Below are 10000 nucleotides of genomic sequence, written 5' to 3'. Positions count from 1 at the left end.
CCTTTAGTGTAGATGATGTATTTCACAGTTTATCATCGTTGAATTACGTTTGATCGATTGGTCCTGATGACCTCTCAGGTTGTCGCGAACCAACTGGTGACACGACGCACAATAATAATAATAGGAATAATAATAATCAAACACTGACACGATGAATGCGTGGTGGCAATGGCCGAGGAGCCGTATATTTTACAAAATAACGATCACACGAATAAGAATAAACCAAACAATCAGACAGCGTAAGTCGTAGTTTTTCGATATCGTACGTGGGGTGATGTGCGAAAGAAAACTAGTGGCGATGTGCGTTAGAGTCGCGATGCGAACGTACCAAAAGTTGACGAACACCAGTCCGTCGTTCCGACGACACTTGCCTTCGGCGGTGCCGATGCCCCGCTCTCCCCGTTCCTTAAGGAAGGTGCGGGGTGTGACGCGTCGGTATCGTGATCCGCGAACTATCGGCTGATTAGGAGACTATAAATACGGTCGGCGGCGTCCGTTGTGGTGAACGGTCGTCGCCGGGTCCGCGTCAAGGTCATTTTCTATATGAATTACGTTCAATTATTGCCCACCCTCTATGGCTTCTATTTAGAAGATCACTCGACGAAGGTATTTTTCCTTCTATGCTCAAATTCAGCTCAATCACACCGATTTCCAAATCAGGTAGCCCATCAAACTATCGACTTATTTACATTCTATCGCTTATTGCCAAAATTTTTGAATTATTAGTTTTAAACGCCATTCAAACAACTGTAAATTCTATTCTCGATGAGGAACAGCATGGTTTCGCCCAAGACGGTCTACTACCCGAGTAGCATTTTCAGCGTTTAGTGTCGGTTTCTTTTAACTGTATATTTTCAACGGTTTATACACGGTTTAAGAACCGTGTTTAGTTGAAGTTTTTATACTCAAAATTAAATTATGGTTCATTATCGGTGTAATTGACATTGAACGGTGTTGTGAATGTGCAAATGCACCGATCGAAATTTAACGATTCAGTGAACGTATTTTCACACCGTCAGTTAGTTCATAGAACGTTTTTGAACACGGTGTTTTATAACCTAATAAACACTGTTCAAATTCGGTGTTCCGACTCTGGAAGTCTGGACGGTGCTTATAGATGCAGAACTACTACAAATAGAAAAATATATTGGAATAAACAGAACTATAAATAGCTTATTGACTTATCAGTTATTACAATTTGAACGCGGCAGCGCAGGTTAGCATAAGGCTCGGGGGGCCACACGGTGCGTTGCTGCCGCATGCGGTGAAATAAATTGCGGTGGCACCGCAATAACATATTCGGCCACACGATGCGGTGTGGCAGCATGCGATAAGATATTTTTAAAATTTTAAATATTAGGCAAACATAGGCAAACGAAATTTCGATCACTTTCCTACTCGGTGTTGTATTGAAATGTTTGTTTTGTCAACGCTTTATTATGTCAAGTAAAACTTTATTACAAGTTCTGTGTGTGGCAGAAGCAGCCGGAGAGCTGAATAGTCTCGCTCCACCAGAACGAAGATACTGGGTCCATCCAATGAACTCCGACCGTGAAAAAAAAAAAAAAAATTTACAACTTTTTATGAAAATATTCGCAAACATCCTGAAAAATTTTACGAGTATTTTCGGATGTCCTTAAAATCTTTTGATGAACTTTTAACAAGACTTCGAGTACATTTGACAAAAGAGAATACCAATATGCGTAATGCAATAAGTGCGGAAGAAAGACTGACTGTGACTCTGAGGTAAGTAAATAATTATAATTTTAATTCGAAAATAAATAAATTAAGACGTAATTTTTAAACATTTTTAAATGTATCACATATTTTGTTAATACAAAATAAGAAAGGACGTGATCAAATTTTCTCCTAAAACGTAACACAACATTTCAACTTCAAAATGTTTAATTTTATTAAAAGACTTTATTAAAATATATTTAATAATAGAATATACATAATCATTTTTATTAAAAACAAATTATATAATTTGAATAAAATACTGTTTTCAAACAAAAAATCTAAACACATTCAACTTTTAAATAAATAAATAAAATGCTAGTTACTTCATATTCATAAAGAGAGAACCTTTTCCTCATTTTTTGATTTCAAGCACTAAATAAAAAATGTATTTTGATTAAAATTAACTTTATTAGGTACCTATACCAATATTAATTCTTTTTTTATTAAATTAAGTTAAGAAGAACTTTGTTGATGTGGACCACCATGTGGCTCATATGCAAGTGAACACTGAGCGGAAGAAGTTTGTTGGGGAAATTGGATTGAAGTCGGATCAGAATAAAGCAATGCTTGAAGTGGTTCTGGAGAATTTTGAGACGAAACAACTGAAGTTTGAGACTGAGATGAATTTAAAGATGGAAATTGTAAAGCATTTCTGAAGTGGCTTGGATAAATATTGGACGGATAAGTTGATAGATTGAATGTCGGAGTGGATTGGTGTGTGGGGTGAACATATGGAGAAGGATATTGAGTGTTAATTTGATTATAGTTTTGAATATGTTGTTCGTGTTTCAAAAACTGCAATACGTGCATGCGAAAATCTAATTTCTTTTCTTCACTTAATTTTTTTATTTCTGGAAGTAACGACATTAAAAAGAGTTCATCGGAGTCTCTTTCTTCTTGTTTTTGTAAAAACGAAATCAATTTTGTTTGAAATGGATTCATTGTAGGATCTTTTGATTTTTTTTTTGATTTTGAATTATTTAGAGTAAATGATGTACTTTGTGGAGAGTCTTCGTATTGGATATTAAAACTTTCTTCTTGGTCCAAACTGTGGTCATGTGAAATATTATCATCTAATACTGCACGTTCTTCTTCAAAATTACCTGATGTACTATATTAAAAAATATTCACATAATTAATAACAAAAAAATAAAAAATGTTCAATAAAATAATTTGATTCACCTTCTTTTTTCTAAATTTGGTTTCAAAAATGACAGCATGTCGGCAAAATGGTATTTTTTTCTTTTTGAAAAACCAGAACCACTTTTAGTATTTTTTTCTTGATTAATATATTTAATATAATTATCACGAACATGCCTCCATTTTTTTTCTTTTAAATCTTTTGCTAAAATTAAAAACTGAATTTACTCGATGAAGTAATATATTTTTAATTTTATTAGATATTTGTCAACTGGAACATGCTTCAAAGCTTTGCAGTTCGACTTTAATATTGGAAAGAGCACAGTAGCGATGATTGTTAGGGAAACTTGTCAGCTTTTTTGAATTATACTACAACCAACAGAAATGCCTCGTCCAACAACTGAAAAGTGGCTTAATATATCCGAACAATTTTATAAAAACACAAATTTCCCCAATTGCATTGGTAGTGTTGATGGGAAACACATAAGATGTAGAAATCCACAAAATGCAGGTTCCAAATTTTTTAATTATAAAAAATATTACTCAATAATTCTCATGGCTGTTGTGGACTCAAATTTAAGTTTTATTAGTGTTGATGTTGGAGCTTTTGGGAGGGAATCAGATTCCAGTGTTTTTAAAGAATGCCAATTTGGTAAAAAATTGTATACAAACCAACTAAACATTCCTGAATCTACGTGTTTACCAAACACCAACAACTCACCTCAGCCTTATGTTTTTGTCGCTGATGAGGTATTTGCCTTACACAAAAATTTACTTAGACCATACCCAGGACGAAGTCTCACAAATACACGTCGTATTTTCAATTATAGGCTCTCTAAAGCACGGAGAACAGTAGAATGTGCATTTGGTATACTTTCCAATAAGTGGAGAGTATTGCATACCCCATTATTAGTAGAGCCAGAATTTGCTGACGATATTATAAAAGTCTGCTGTATACTACATAATTTTGTCCGCCAACGAGATGGCTATAATTTTGAAGACATGGATTCGAGTTATTTAGTTGACGATTTAACAAATCAAGTAACAGGAGGACGATCTCAAGGAACTGAAGTCAGAGATTTTTATGCTGAATACTTTATGGGACCTGGATCAATACCATTCCAATACAACAATATAATATTTTATATTATATTATATTTTTTTTACATCATCTGCTAAATGCAAAATAATATGCACATTGTGTGACATATATGATCTTCCGTAGATATGGGCAAACAACGCAACAAAATTATGTATTAAAGACTTAGCATAGTTAATATACTCTTCAGAAATATTATTGGTTGATAAAATTCTCATAGCAATACTTAATTTCAAAAAATGATTATATACTTTTTTGTCAACAATATCAAGAAGAACTATACCAGTATAAAGGAGTAATTGGCGTAGCTCTGTTGCTTTCCAACGGCTAGCGTCTCGAAAAGGATGTTTCCGACTGTTAATATTAGGTGCTCGTTGAAACTCGTCTAGTATATATTGTCCTAAATCATTCAATCTATCATCTAATATTTAAATTAAATTATGAGGAAGAGTTAAATTGTGCCGTTTTATTCCACCATTCCAAAACACCAGTAACTTTTTCATAATGCCAATACACACACAGTGCATATAATCAAAAGGTATGTTATTTACCAGATCAAATTTAAGTATATTGGCTAGTAATATATGGCCAGAATGAAATTCTTTATCAGAATAAGCTATAAAATTATCATGTGTCCTTAAAGGGGAATTTAAATTTGGAAAATAAACCAGGTTGTTTTCATATTCTCCTGTTATCTGACATCTTACACAAGACTTTTTACTGGCATGTCCTTTTACATTCAATACATAAGATTTTGCAGGAACATCACATATTATTGCTTTTAATATTACTTTGATATGTGTATTATTAAAAACTACATCATTATTAATAATATTATTAATTTCATTTACAAAATCTTTCAAAAATTCATTTGAATCTTCTGGTTTAAGTTTACCATAATAGCATTCAATTATAAAAACTTTAATATTATTCAATGCTAAATTTGAAAAAATATCCAAGTATAGGCCATAACTGACTAGGTGGATTTTTTGAAATTGGCAGGCCATCTATTCCAACTATTAATTCTAATAAGCCAGGTAGCTTATAATTAAGTTTTATCATGTGTTTGATTTCTTCATGAATACCAAAGTGATGATAAATTCCACCCTTGATTGGTTTTACTATTGTAGTGGTTGGGGTTTTTAATAAAGTTCGGGCATCTCTGGGTAAATGTTTTAATAAAGGAAAATTAGATAAAGTTGATAACAAATTATTTAAAGCTGAATGAGAAATACTGTGACGGATAGCCCAACTTGCAATTGAAACCTCGAGGCTTTCATTTGACTGCAATGGTGAGTCTTCATCAGAGGAATCTGCACTAGAGATATTAGATTCATAAGGGGTTTCATTCAATAAATTTGTATTGTTAACTTGCAATTCATTATTTTCATTTTGTAATGAAGTAATTTTCAAATTTATATTATCATCATGTACTGGAACAATATTTGTTTCATTTAAAAGCAATGAATAATCTTCTTCATTTTCACTACTGGATGAAAAAAGTGCTGCAATAGAAAGAGCCGCTCGTTTTCTACGACGGTATCTGGTAGCTTTAGACCTATATTTGATACATATATATCAGTTCATTAAGTCATATTATGTCTATTATTTCAATCAGTGTTCAATTTAGGACAACAAACTTTTTATTATTAACAACAAAAGAAATTAGTGTTTCTAGCCTAGTAATTATAAGTTAATCAATCAGACTTTGATTTTATAGGCTAATATAATATTATACAAAGTAATGTCTATTTAATTAAATTCAAAACTTAAAAAAAAATAAGTAAATTACTTTAAATTAATTTTATTTATAAGTACCTATGCAATATATATTGCTATTATTTTAAAGTATTTTACTTAGTTTGAGGTATTAAGTTACACTTATTATTATGTATCCATAATTATGAAAATTTATAAAACCATAATTCTATATTCATGTATAGTAACAATACATATTTTTAATGTACTCATGCAATGTCATAAGTGTACTTACATATTGCAGTGTATTTTGAAATGTTGAATACCGGTGATCGGTGGACGGTAGTTATTAACAGGTTAAACAGAGTTTAACCGTTTACTGTAAAGACACTATTTAAGAATTTCGAATGTTATAGTTGCACTTTCAATTATAAATTATAAATTATATAACAAGATTTTTTGTTTTAGGTTATGTGCTTACGAGTAAAATATAATGATAGGTATACTAATATAACTCTTTATGACGATATGGTATACTCAACAGATTTATAAATATACCACCATGTCAATTAACAACGATAAACACTAAAATCACAAAATACTAAATAACACCAAATCATGTATATATTTATACTATGCGAATGGTATAAGGCTCGGGCCACACGATGCGTTCTTGCCGCATGCGGCGGTGTGCGTCGTCACCGCATCCGTTGGGTTTTTGTACGGAACGTACAGTTTAAAATAGAACAGGCCACACGACGCGGTGTTGCCGTATGCGGTGGGTTTTCACCGCAACATGCTGCGTTGATGCGGCAGCACCGCACTTTGTTATCAATACAAAACACGTGTATTCCAATTATACCGATCACACGACGCGGTGAAAACGCATGCGTTAGATATATTCGTTTTGAAAAAAACATTTTGATTAATACCTTTACAAATTATTTATTATTTAAAAATGTTTGATTTTGAAAAATTGATTTTGGAGGTAGAGTCTAGACCTTGCTTATGGGATGTAAGCTCTAGTGATTATCATGATAAACACATGAAATCATTGGAATGGAATTCAATTGCGGCAATTTTATATTCTGATTGGGAAAATTTGTCAATCTCACAAAAAGAGGAAAGAGGTAATTTATTAGAAAATACATTTTTCTTGATTTTCATGATATTATTATATATACACAAAACACTTATAACATTTATTTTACACTTGTGTGGTAGTATTACACAAAATCCCTGACAAAATTATTGCATTTTACGTATACTTGTGCATTATGAAGTTAATTTGATACGAGAATATCGAATTTAAATTTTATATTTTGTAGCAATTAATAGTATTATTTAGCCTCAGAAATCAGCATATTTTACCACACTAGCTACTAAAACACATATTCTATTCAGTTTTAAAATAAAAAGCTGGTAAGTGAAATGATGGAGGTGGAAGATAATGTTGATGGGTGTATTGAGTTTTAAAGAAACGATAACACATTTCATTAGTAAAGCGATTCTGAGCAAAGCTTTCAGTATAGAAATATACTGTTTTAATAATTTACCATATTATTTAGTCGAATTGTAGGTAGGTTCTATTTTTTATCAAAGTATTCTTGTTTGACAAATGAAAACAACTTTTTAGTAAGTTTTAAAACACGTTGTTCTATCTGTATCCAAAGTTGTATATTAGTTGGATGAACCAATTTTTTTTAGTAAACATTTAAAGTTGATAATTAATGTAAAAACCGTTTATTTTGTAAATACGGTAATAATAATTTACTTAAAAACTTTAAAAAAAATTCCTGAAATACGATTTTTTAAATTTTGTTAGTATAGTTAACTTATTATACGAGTTCTATATATAGGCCAAAAGTTCTCAAATACTTTTGAACATTTCGTGATATATGTAGAAGTATGTATTTGATATAATATAGTAAAATATTCAAGTTCATATCACTATTACTTTTAGATTTATAATTAAATAACTAAAACGTGAAAAGTGAAAGTCTCGTTTACAACACATTTTTACCGTATTTACCCGTTTTTTTTTTCGATTTTCCCTTCTACTGGAAAAACTATTGAGAATTTCGAAAAATGATATTTCTAAAGTACCACCTTCTAAAGTCCAATTTCGAATCTAAAAAGTTGCAGGACGAAAATTTTGGACCAGGATTTCTATACAAAAAAAAATGTTTACAGAATAGAAGAAAAACAATAAACATCATTGTAAAACCATAAGATCCTTCACTTCACTCAGAATTTAAAATACTATATTGTAAACATTGTTCCATATTATGTAAATTAAAAATATTTCTACTTGATAAAAATATTTTAGTAAATAGTACTAAATAATAAAAGTATTTAAGACTAATTATAAATAATGCTTTATATATTAATTAGTGAATTAAATTAAGATGTTTTTCAACGATGCATAATAGTTTAAATTTATCTTAAATAATAAACTTTTCATCAATAAAATGTGTTTTAACTTCTGAGAAATTATTTGATTTATGGATTTTTAAATAATTATTGATTAAATTATTAATAAAAAAGTATAAAAATTTAAAAACCAATAAGTTTCTAGATTTAACTGCCCATTTTTATAGTTTAGAAAAAGGAAGTTATAAGTATTACATTTTACAATTGCATACTGCATTTTGAATGTATGCCTAATTTTGCTGGTGGTCGACCTCATTAATTTAGAAACTGCTGATTTGTATAAAAAACATATATGCATGAATCATTTTCAAGATTTTGACTTCAACAATGATACTAAAAAATATTTAAAAAAATCAGCCATTCCAATACCTTATCGAGAAAATGCTTTTTTCCACGTCCGCACTCCAATAAATACGTATTCATCTAAAATTTTAAAGCATAACTCACCTTCAATGTCAACTTCAAAGCAATACTCTCCCACAAAATCGATTTATATTCCAACACCGACTAAAATTAATTCTTCTCGTGTATCAGAACAAACAACACCAATTCTTAATCCAAAAACACAACATTTAATTCAAAATTCAATTAATATGCCTAGTCCTCTCAAATTTAAACCAGTTCAGTTATTTGCGAATACAAACGAGGATTCTAAACAGGAAATAGAGAAACTTAAAAAAACAATAGAAAATTTAAGAAAAAAATTTAAAAAGTAAACGTTCGACAATATCAAAGCTCCGTAAAAGTTTAAGTAACGCTCGTCATTTATTTCGTTCTCACGATGTAACAAAATCCTTGCGTTTTCCATCAAAAGATGCTCAAATATTAGTAAATATGCAAATTATGAGAGGTCAAATATCAAAAAAATCCTGGTCAAAAGATGAACGAGATTTTGCTCTTAAACTTTATTACAAATCTCCGTCAGCCTATAAGTTTTTAAGAAACATTCAAATTAATCTACCAGGGGTCAGTACAATTAGACGTTTAATTAGTTCTAATAAATTTAAGCCAGGCTTAAATTCAAATATTTTAAAACAACTTACGTTAAAAGTCGATTCAATGTCAGATGAAGAAAAATATTGTACTCTAGTCTTTGACGAAATGAAAATTAAAAAGTTCTTAGAGTACTCCAAATATTTAGATGTCGTTGAAGGATATGAAGATTTGGGTACAAAAAGATGTAGCGCATTAGCTACTCAAGCTATGGTTTTTTTTAATTAGAGGCATGTATTTTAGCTGGAAAATGCCTGTTTCATATTTTCTTTCAGCTACATCAATGAAAGCAACTACTTTGAGTAAGCTGATTGTTGATCATGTACAACAATTAATGAACTGTGGGTTAAAAGTTAGAGCTATAGTATGTGATCAAGGCCCGAATAACAGGTCTGCTTTTAACAAATTTAATCTAACAAAAGAGAAACCATGGTTTATAGTTAATAATATAAAAATTTTTGCCATATATGACGTGTACCACATATTTTTAAAAATGTAAGAAATAATTTATTATCAAGCGATATAATTTGTTTAGATAAAAAAGTTTCATTTTCGGATATCAAACAAACATATTTAATTGATAAACAAAGTACTTCAAGTCGAGCTCTTCTTAAAATAACGGACAGTCATATTAATCCCGGGCCATTTCAAAAAATGAGCTGTAAACTGGCTTTACAAATATTTAGCAATACAATGAGTGCAGCAATTAAAACTTGTATAAAAACTGGCGAACTTAAATCATCTTCAGCATTGTTTACTGCTGAGTTTATTACATTTGTTAATAATCTTTTTGACTGTTTAAATAGTCGATCATTGTACAGTTCAAATCCTTACATGTGTGCAATATCAAAAGAGAGACCTAAACAACTCGAATTTTTAGAAAGTGCAAAAACATGG

The 10000-nt window shown here is 30.4% G+C and overlaps 1 pseudogene; it reads left to right on the top strand.

Moving 5' to 3' along the window:
* The first annotated feature begins 1439 nt into the window (after nt 1-1439).
* Nucleotides 1440-9602, top strand: LOC112690887 (annotated as a pseudogene).
* Nucleotides 9603-10000: the final 398 nt, after the last annotated feature.

The sequence above is a fragment of the Sipha flava genome, unplaced genomic scaffold, assembly GCF_003268045.1.
Source record: "Sipha flava isolate LNK unplaced genomic scaffold, YSA_version1 52593_pilon_pilon, whole genome shotgun sequence".
In the NCBI taxonomy this organism is placed as follows: Eukaryota; Metazoa; Arthropoda; class Insecta; order Hemiptera; family Aphididae; genus Sipha; species Sipha flava.
Note: the sequence above shows the minus strand (reverse complement) of the source record. Positions and strands in the feature narration are given on the sequence as shown.